At 33.2% G+C, this 11335-nt stretch overlaps 1 long non-coding RNA gene across 1 annotated transcript in view; it reads right to left on the reverse strand.

Annotated features, from left to right (window-relative positions):
• Nucleotides 1-10649: 10649 nt before the first annotated feature.
• Nucleotides 10650-11335, reverse strand: part of LOC149135464 (uncharacterized) — a 1898-nt gene continuing 1212 nt past the window's right edge. Inside the window, exon 2 of the long non-coding RNA XR_016241783.1 lies at nucleotides 10650-10761. This is a non-coding gene — a long non-coding RNA (uncharacterized LOC149135464). The remainder of the gene's footprint in view (nucleotides 10762-11335) is intronic.

Here is an 11335-nt window from a genome sequence, read left to right on the forward strand (position 1 = left end):
CTCCTCAAACTGCTGGTCATGCTGAAGTTTGAAATCAGTATTTTTGCACGATTCATCGCCTTAGTTTGTGTTTTCATTATTCGCCTTAGTTTGTGTTCACTGATACGCCTTAGTTTGTGTTCACTGATTTGCCTTAGTTTGGGTTCATTCATTTGCCTTACTTTATATTCACTGATTTGCCTTAGTTTGTGTTCATTGATTCGCCTTAGTTTGTGTTCACTGATTTGCCTTAGTTTGGGTTCATTCATTTGCCTCAGCTTGTGTTCACTGATTTGCCTTAGTATGTGTTCATTGATTCGCCATAGTTTGTGTTCACTAATTGGCTTAATTTCGGTTCATTGATTCGGCATAGCTTGTGTTCACTGTTTTGTCTTTGCTTTTGTTCACTGGTTCTCCTTAGTTTGTGTACATCGATACACCCTAGATTGTGTTCACTGATCCACCCTAGCTTGTGTTTAACAATTCGCCTCAACTTGTGTTCATTAATTCGCCTTAGCTTCTGTTCACTGATTTTCCTCAGCTTGTGTTCACTGATTCACCTTAGTTTTTGTTCAATGATTTACTTTTGATGCACATATACATAATCACTCTCGCCCACTCCATGTGTTTCGTTGTGCGTGTTTGTGTTTGTGTCAACGTGAGTTGTATGAGGGCGGGTTGCGCAAGTGTATGTACGTTGATATTACGCGGTATTTTAAGTCTCTGTAGCATCATAGTATCTTAAAGTATATCGCTAAATTATACACGAATTGTATTCTTAGAAAATTACAGAAATACTTGAATGAGCACCTGATATAAAATAACATACAAAATTATCTTCATAAGATGACTCGAAATTATATACTGCATCTTCAGGCTACTTAAGTATCTCACACTGTTTCCATCTGTGTACTTGATGCCCTCATCAAGATACTCATCTAACATTGGCACTATACTTTCTGAGTATAATTAATTGATGCAGTTTTATTATTCAAGTTCATCTTCAAACATGTTTTGCCTTTGTGTTTATATCAATGATTCTTATCACATATTGATTATTGTTCATTAGAGGTGACAATTTCTTCTGTAATATTTCTTTAACGAAACTGTTCCTACTGTGGAAATATCTGTTAATATAATGACTTCTAAAATTGATTAATAAAATATATAAACAGCTTTGCGTAAGATTTCATCTTCTCCCATTTACTCACCACTTTAAAGTAGATGTGGCGTACATGATAAGATTATTTAAAGAATATTGTAATGAAACATTTAAAAATAGGGAAATAGATACACTCTGATAAACCGTTGCTGAAAACAATGAAGGGAAATAACAGTAAAATTGATAATTAAATTCTATCTGTGCAGGTGGTTTGAGGATGCAGATTACTGCAGTACATCAATACGTCGTTGAATAATACGTTTATAACAAATACTTTGAGTGCTTCATTTGTCGAATTCTAATATATCTATTAAAGATATGTAACAAACAAGAGGAACACAGAATACTTCAATATGAAGTAATATCAAACAAACTTTCTTTAAATATCTGCGAATTATCATGGAACAAAGAAATTAAATTTATCTCTGTATATCTAACTGTCGGTCCATCTACGTTTCTCTCTGTCTCTCTCTATATCATTCCCCCCCCTCTTTCTCTCTATATGGCTCTCAAGCACACGCTAATGCCTTCATAAGCATATGGTAAATGAGGATGCGACACCAAATACGTATACACTTGCGGGATCCCATGAATATTTCACGGAATTGATGGTAAACCTATGTGGTTATGTATGAAAACTTTATCTAAAACTCCTGACAGCGTAGCATGTGGTGTGTCTCTGTGGCAAAATAGTCGCTCATTTGCTACTCACTAACAACTGAAAAAACTGGAATCCGACAATTACGTTATGCACTATATATATACATACTTTATATACTTTATGTACAATTTCATAGACTTAATACACAGCATAAAAAATAACGGTGTATATGATACAACCTTTAGTTAAATTGCATATATATGCCAGGGTAAATAACCGTGAATATTCCACGGAACTGCACCTATGCGCTTGCGTTATGTAATAAATTATATACAAAACATAGTTCAATGAAAAAAAATACACTACTGCCACACCACCACAGCCACCATCACCACCACCGCCAACACCACCACCACCAAAACCACCACCAACACTACCACAACCATCACTACGACCACCATCATCATCTATCTCCCATCTCTCACTTCTTCCTCTCTCTTTTTCCGTCTCCTCTTTGTGTGCCTTTCTTTAATCTCACCATCAGAATATCACCTCTCGGGTAAAATTATTTATTTAACTCTCCTCCTGTCTATCATAATTACCTTTAACTAACTTTATTAATCAAGTAATGAATATTACGTACCCCTACCTCAGATCATCGACATTTCTCTCCCCGTCGTTTTCTCTCTACCATTTTCGTCCCCCCTGCTTCTCTCACACGTGTCATCTTACCCTCTTTTTCACTCAGCCTTTATTTTATTCCATCTTTCCCTGCAAATAATCCCGTGAACACGTTACAATAACATTCGCTCTGTCTCAAGTCATGGATACTTCTCTCTCCTTTTTCTCTTTTCCACTTTTCTTTCTCCCACTCTTTCACTAATTACGTGAAAGCGTTACCGACGAGCAAAGTAACGGAATGACAAATAGAATTCGTATCAGCAGAGGTAGGGACATAAGGGAACACTTTTCATACATTCACAATTATGCATGTCCTGGGATGAATGCTTTTTCGAACGCGTTCTATTGAAAACACAGTCGTTTTCGAATTTAACATTGCTTTCAAATATCTGAACTATTTTAAATCGCTTTATCATATTTCGTAAAAATGTTAAGTACTTGCAAATGTACAATGAAAATGTATCTGAAAATGTATAGAAATATCATTAGTCATCGAAATTTATTGAGTTACCAAACCCTCCAAAAATTCCAAGAAGTAGCAGGAAATTGACGCAGAAACTAGTGATGCTTTCTTACGTTCCGTTTCATATCCAGTAGACACTAGAACAACGATGGTGTCTCTTCAAACTACTCTCTTGTTCATTGATAATATATTGTGTGCGGGTGTGTATGTGTGTCTGAGTGTGTCTGTGTGAGTAGGTGTGTGGTTTTGTCGTGTGTGTGTGTGTATGTCGAGTGGTGTGGGTGGTTTGGTCTGCGCGTGTGTATGTGTGTGTGTGCGCACCCGATTCTCTAAAGCTGTTTTGATAGCTATTCGAGTAAGTCCAAGATTAAATTACTTTCTAAAATTAAATCAAATTACACAACGCTTCCGTATTAGTTTATGACAATATATATATGTATACACACACATACACACACACACACACACACATACACACACACACACACATACCCACACACACATATAAATATAACGTGAATGAGCCACAACTATGCGAATCTGTTCGTTGGCTATGTTGAGGCCCAAATATTCTCAAATTTCACTGGACTCACGCCCGAACTATACGGCCGTTATATTGACGACTGTATCGGTGCCACCTCACTCTCCCGGGGACATCTAGACTCCTTCCCATGACGCAATTAGAATTGAGCAAGAGTTGATGGACATCTGTTTTTTTCTATTCTTCTTTTCTTTGTTTATCACCCTTGTTTAAATTTTTAGAAAGTTTTCGTTTAGCTTTGAAACGTCTAACAGCGTGTAAAAAGTGGTAGGTTTTTGGTGCGCCCTGTAGCAATGTGACTAATGGAAAACTTGTGCAGTTGGCCACTAACATGTTTATCCTCAGTGATATAATTTTCCGCAATTATTGGATAAATTAAATGATGATCAATTGTAACAGGCGCAGGAATGGCTATGTGGTAAGAAACTTGCTTCCCAACGACATAGTTATGGGTTCAGTTTCACTACATGGCATCTTGGTGAAGTATCTTCCAGTATAGCCACGAGCTGGCCAACGCCTTATGAGTGGGTTTGGGAGAAAAAGATGCCGTCGTATATTTATATATATATATATATATATATATATATATATATATATATATATATATATATATATATATATATGTATATATATATATATATATATATATATATATATATATATATATATATATATATATATATATATATATATATATATATATATATATATATATATATATATATATATATATATATATATATATATATATATATATATATATATATATATATATATATATATATATATATATACATATATATATATATATGCGTGTGTATGTGTGTGTATGTGTGTGTGTGAATGTATATATATAAATATATATATATATATATATATATATATATATATATATATATATATATATATATATTTGTGTGAGTGTGCGTGTGGGTGTTTGTGTCTGTGTGCCCCAGCATCGCTTGACAACCGATGTTGTGCTTACGTCCCTGAAACGTAGCGCTTCGGCCAAAGTGACCGATACAATAAGTTCTGGGTGTAGATGTGTTCGACTGAAGGCGGATCTCCAGTGTGATCGCAGTCAAATGAGTGAAAGAGTAAATGAGTGACCAAGCAAAAGGGGAAACATGTCTGAATTGAAACCGCGATTAGATTAATACTGTCATCACGCATTTCTTTGCTGGATCTTCTTATTAGACACTTAATTATAGATGTTATTAAATTATTTCAGTTCTGTTTAAATATGTATGCAATTTCCTTACTGTGAATTGCTTTGTTGTATCTCGAGGCGGTCAGAATGTCAAGATTAAACACCCAGACTGTTTCTAATTAATATTTAATTTTATATTTACCAGTTGGGTAACATTTGATCTGCTCAAGTTATACCAAAAGAAAAACATGTTTTGACACAGGAGTTGCTCATCCTGCAAAACAAGCAGAGTAACAAAATACTGTGTATAACTTTGAGTTGTACAATTGGTAACGTTTCCTGTGTCCTTAGGCTATATATATGATAATAAATCACCATTTCATGTCCATAAAATTGTGGATGGTGTTTTATTTGAAAATATTTATAATTCATTCTTTAAGAAGATAGATGTTAAGGAGGTATTCAACATTTGGAAAACCAATCCATTGAATTAAAGGGACGACAGCCACAGAAGACTTTCCTTGCCCTGATAATTTTTAATGAATCTTTTACATTAATCGTTCTGAATATTTGAGGCACATCTGTGTGTTGATAAAATCTGGAACATTACGAAATATCAAGAATGTTTGTTCAGAAGTTTTCGGCCTACTTCCTGTGTAAGATTGTTAACACATTTCATTATTGTTGAATCGATATATATATATAAATGTTATTTAAAATTTTCTGAAATCATTAGAACAGAAAGATTTGGTAGGATTCAGCAGAATGATTAATGCAAATAGGGTTTGATTTTATTCTAAAGCTATATTGCTAGACACAATAAAAGAACATTTTATACAAATCAATCTGTTTATTGTTTCATTTTGAAGAAGGAATGATACTAAAAGATAATAAATTTAGGATGTCACTTGTGAACAATGGCTGAAGGGAACAGCGGGCTAGAGTGACATTCACGACGAATAAATTTCTCATTTACACCTCAAGGTCAATACATTGTGAAATGTTTCCTCACATTATAACTTCTGCCGCCTTTGGACACAGCCCATAACCAGTGCTATGAAATATAAGTACATACGAGGATTAACATACACATTTGGAAGCATACATCTTCGCAAGTCATTTGCGCGTGTGTAGTTATATGAATAAAATGTGTACGTGCATACAGACGAATATATATATAGAGGTATATGCATATACATACATGTACACACACACACACACACACACACATATATATATATATATATATATATATATATATATATATATACATACGGTTTACATATATATTCAAGGTTGAATATGGTACTTATGCGTGTATATATATATATATATATATATATATATATATATATATATATATATATATATATATATATATATATATATATATATATATATATATATATATATATATATATATATATATATATATATATATATATATATATATACACTCATATACGTATATATATATATATATATATATATGCATCTATGTGCGTATGAATATGCACGCACACACACGTAAAATCACATATAGAGGTATGTATGTATATATGTAATGGAAGGGGTTGTGAAGATCAGTTTGTTTGCATACTTAAATTATATCTATAGTTGGCCGAGACAGTTAATGTCTAATAGATTATAAACTTCCAATGCTTAATCACCGGAACGTACATTATATCAAATATTATTGAGCTTCAGTACGTGTAATAATAATCTGTCAACAGTAATTAATTGGTTCCCCACACCAGTAAAATATGAATAGGTAAATTCGGAAGAGAATAGTGCCAAGTTATATCGGTTAAAACAACAACATACGGAGGAGAGTCATATAAAACATATAAAATACATTACTAGCAGCGAATGATTTTCATAAAAGAAATAAAAATGATGAATTCGTCTCGAAATCAATTATCAAAGAGAGCACCAAATACATAAATGCTAACGACAGATGAATCTTAAATTATATATTTAGAAACGTTAATAGATTTGTGGACAAAGAATGGATGCTAAGGATCAAATCAAGACAATCTCCAAGGACTCGATTCATTACGCCTTTTTGTTTGTAAACATTTTATATATATATGCTTTTCTGTTTTTTGATATGTTCAAAATATTTGTAACGTATATGTAATGTATGTGCCATATATCGGTAATGTATGTAATATATGTAACACATATCGTTAATGTATGTAATATATGTAACACATATCGTTAATGTATGTAATATATGTAACACATATCGTTATATATATTCAATATGTAAAATATATCGTTATTTATCCCCAAACATTATAAGGTCATTTACGTTTTAAAAATGACATTTTAATACAGGGAATATTCAAAAATAATATGAACAAAAGAGCAAATCAGATGCGTGTCGGATTTGGTTGCTTGTGTATCAAAAGACAGATCCTAAAACTTGTTACGAAAACGGGAGTCTTGTGGGTGGATATACAAGTATTCTCAGAACTAACTTTCAAAATAAATGATAATTGATTCAGTCCTCTATTTAAATCACACTTGGTACTCATAATTTGGTAAATCACTTCTATTCCATCAATATTGAACTCACGAATTGAACTCACGACCCTACAATCGTGAACTGAATGTCATAACAACTGAGCCACGCACCTTCACGCTGGAAACAAATTCTGCGAAAGGGAATGAAGAGAGCGGGAGAAAGAAAGGCACTCGCCATCAAGGAAAAAACGCATTGGACGGAAGAAAAATTCCGCAACACCGGCAGAGAGCTCCGTCAAATGCAGTCGCTCTATGCCTGTTGGCCTGTACAGCCACAGCATATTCTGCCGGACTACCATCAGCAGCTGACACGATTTCTGCGGACGCAGATCCATGGCCTGTTGAGACCGACAGATGCCTACTACTACTACTACTACTACTACTACTACTACTACTACTACTACTACTACTACTACTACTACTACTACTACTTCTACTACTACTACTACTTCTACAACCACCACCAGCAGCAGAAGAGAAATATCTGCAGGTTTGTTTAGATTCATGAATAAAAGCGAAGCAATAATGGAACACTGAATTGAGTCAAAATTGCCTCAAAAAACATTTCCCTAAAACCGAACATAAAATTCTAAGTAACACTACACCCAAACCCTTATATTTACTGAATATTTTTACTAAATAGAGACTATATAAACGCAAATCTAACTCCAGTGCATCGCAGTCCGATGCTGGCTTAGCTGGAAGAAACTTCGAAGTCACTATCAACAATGGTGTTGTCTAATATAGTATATTTATACTATGTTTAATAACCCATGAGATTAATTTAAACTTGCTGTTATAACGGAATATATAAGGAAACATTAATATGTGCATATACATACACATGGGTGTGTGTGTGTGTGTGCGTGTGTGCGTGTGCGCGTGTGCGCGTGCGCGCATGTATTTGTGAATGTCTGTCTGTACAGTGAGAATGAGAAACCGGGAGAGTTTGAAGGAGATAGAAATAGTACAGGATCTTTTCACACCAATTTACTACGTATTTTATGCCTTACTTTTACTTCTTTTTGATAATGAGTTTATAATGTAATTTCATTTATATATATATATGTATATATATGAAGCCAAAGCCATCCATTCTCTCCTCTAATATTATTAGGAATCATGTCCCGTGCTTTTTCATTGATTGCATTATTTGCGGGTTTTATTCATATTTTCGACTTTTTTTAATATATGTGTTTATGGGTTTTGCTGAATTTGACATTTCTCATAGCACTTTGTTTATGGGTCTCTGGGTATGTAGATATCTCTGCCTGTGTATTATAATATATATCTATGAATATAGAGATGTGCGTACCTGCCTGTGTCTTTCATCCTGGTTTTAACGCTCTGATGCAGATCACGTGTCTCCATTTGCTTTTCTGTTTATGCGTATCTGCTCTTTATATTTTTTACAAAACTGTGTTTCGCTACGAGATGTTCTATTTGCTGCATGATTCATGTACTTTCATCGGCTTTTAAGCTGTTAGAGATGTTTTATCTACGAGCTCACTTAAGTGATGTTGATACGTGTCTGTGTGTGTATATATATTGTGATATATATATATATATACATGTGTGTGTGAGTGTATCTAATGAGACTATTTTGGCGGTTGGTTTGTGGATTTCTAAAGAATTGGAACACAAGAAAGAAAAATCTATTTTTCAGTCGTGTTATTTTTTAAAGGTAATAGAGAAATAGGAGCAATGAAGATTATGATTTATTGAATTACTCTATGTTCACTTATTTTGGACAGTTGTAAGATATTTCTGTAAAGGAGAGGTCACGCTTACGCTAAACGTAGTTCAGTGGTAAATTCTATTATTTCAGTGCGGAGAAGTGAGGAGAAAAAGCGGGAAGTAGAAGGGAAATAAATCGTGTTCTATTTTGCATTTATGGTTTCTGAAAACGATTTATTCTTGCGGGAGTAATTTGTCTGATTTATGTAATTATACGATGTCCGTATTTTAGGAAGTGTGCGATTTTTTTGTTTATAGGGCATGACATTCTGGTGTTATTAATATTGCTTGCGATTAATGTTATTTCATAGGGGAAGAAACGGGAAATGAAATGAAAAATGAATATGAGAAAATGTCGTATTTCATTCGTTTGTAATGTTACTGCTTTCATTTTTTTTTTTATACGTATGTAATGTTACTGCTTTCATGATTGTATCTAAGGAGATACCTGTACATGTGTGGGTATTGAAGGAATTAAATCAATTTACTCGATTTTCTAAGACCGAATGTAGCTTTAAAAACAATTTTTGGGAAAGTTATATAGGGCCAGCTCTAGTTTGATTACAAAAGTCTACTTTTAATGTTTTCAGATGAAAATTAGCAAGACAAAAAGAAGAAAAGAAAAAATATATTCTGAGGTGTTCGCCCAAACTAAATCTATAATGATTTAGAATAGTGATTATTATGTTTGCGTTATTTGTAGATGAAGTGTTCAAAAGTTTTCCCTAGTTAAAAGATTATGTTTCATTTTATGTTCAATGCAAGTTTTGATGCCGCTTAAATAGCAAGGTGTGTATATATCTATGTATGTGTATATATTGGCGTATATAATGTACATAATATGCAAGCATATTTATGAATATAACTATGAACATATGTATATATATATATGATGTATACACACACAGAGGCATACACACATACACACGCATACACAAGCACGCATATATATATATATATATATATATATATATATATATATATATATATATATATGTATATATATATATATATATATATATATATATATATATATATAGGGAGAAAGAGATAGTGAGGACCTTTTTCGGTCAGGAGGGACCATGGAATTGCTCCTAGATATTTCCCCGCCTGAGAAGATTGCTTATGGAAGGCCAGCCGTCGCCAATGTATACCTGTCTCCTTTCTCCACCCCACCAAAGTTACTCAAAGAAAAAGCAAAAGCCGATACAGCTTGGCAACACTGACGTCGCTACTCTTTTTACAGCTGAGAGAAGTGGAGCAACGTGAGATAAAGTGACATGCTGAAGAACACAATCATTTTATATTTAGTTATATATTGCTTATAATTATACCTTTTAAAACTTCTATATTCTATTCGGTTATTTGATGTTAAGTACAGCATGGCGGTATATGGTACTGAATTAACTTCGGGTAACTTTTTGTGTCCATACAGTTAATATAATAAAAAATATACGGAAGTTAAAAAGTAATTTATGAGATTGTTTATTCTGAAACGCTACTATTGCTTCGACCCATCTTAACAGGTGAAATACTGTACAATCAACTGTCATGCATCGTAACGTTTTGTGATGGTGGCTTTTGAAATGTGCCTTGGTTTTCCATTTGTATTTCGCTTATTTTCATTTCTATAAAAATATATTTTGTTACATCCCGACAAAATAACTTAGATATAATGAAGAATTCTTCTCATACACTTTTATATTACTCATCATACATATAAAGAAGCGCTCAGAGCGAGATTGGCGGGAAAATTGTTTGGGTTTCTTGAGAGAATCCCAATAATCAGAATTTGTCGTGTCGTATATTTTCTTTGGAGTGTTTCAATTTTCATATTTTGTTTCATGCAGATAGACTACAGCGGGCAAAACTTCTTAAGCGAAGGATAATAGAAAGAGCGTCTCGAAACCAAAAAGTCCTGAGGATTCACGAATATGCAAAATTTCAGTACGTGTGTATATATTTACGCTACATGTATATATGTATATATGTATATATGTATATATGTCATATGTATGTCTAGATTGACGATTGTACGATTGTATGAATTTATGCAATTTCGTCTGAAAATTGAATCTTGGAAGTTGAATTAAACTTGACACTAGGTTAATATGGTGAAGTTAAGTTGAAAGAAAGGTTTCAAATATTATAGAATGAGCAAAAGACACAGATTTTCTAACCTTGCCTAAAGTCATGTGGATGGCCATTTCTTCATTCTACAACAATTGTGAATATGGTGGGATTGATATTGCTTCACCGAGTTTGAAATTAGGGAATAGAAATTATCGAATACAAAATGAAAAGAAAGTGTATTCTATAGGAACGTGTAAATGTGTAAGGGATGCGAAATAGGAGAATGAATGAAGAGTATTAATAGATGTTGGTTTCCTATAAAGGAGATCAACAAGCATGGATTAATATATATTTAGAGAGAGTTATACGATTACAAAGATAAAGGTGAAGTCGTAATTGAGAATAAATGCAGTACGGTG

Source organism: Octopus bimaculoides, chromosome 5, assembly GCF_046866305.1.
Source record: "Octopus bimaculoides isolate indiv1 chromosome 5, ASM4686630v1, whole genome shotgun sequence".
In the NCBI taxonomy this organism is placed as follows: Eukaryota; Metazoa; Mollusca; class Cephalopoda; order Octopoda; family Octopodidae; genus Octopus; species Octopus bimaculoides.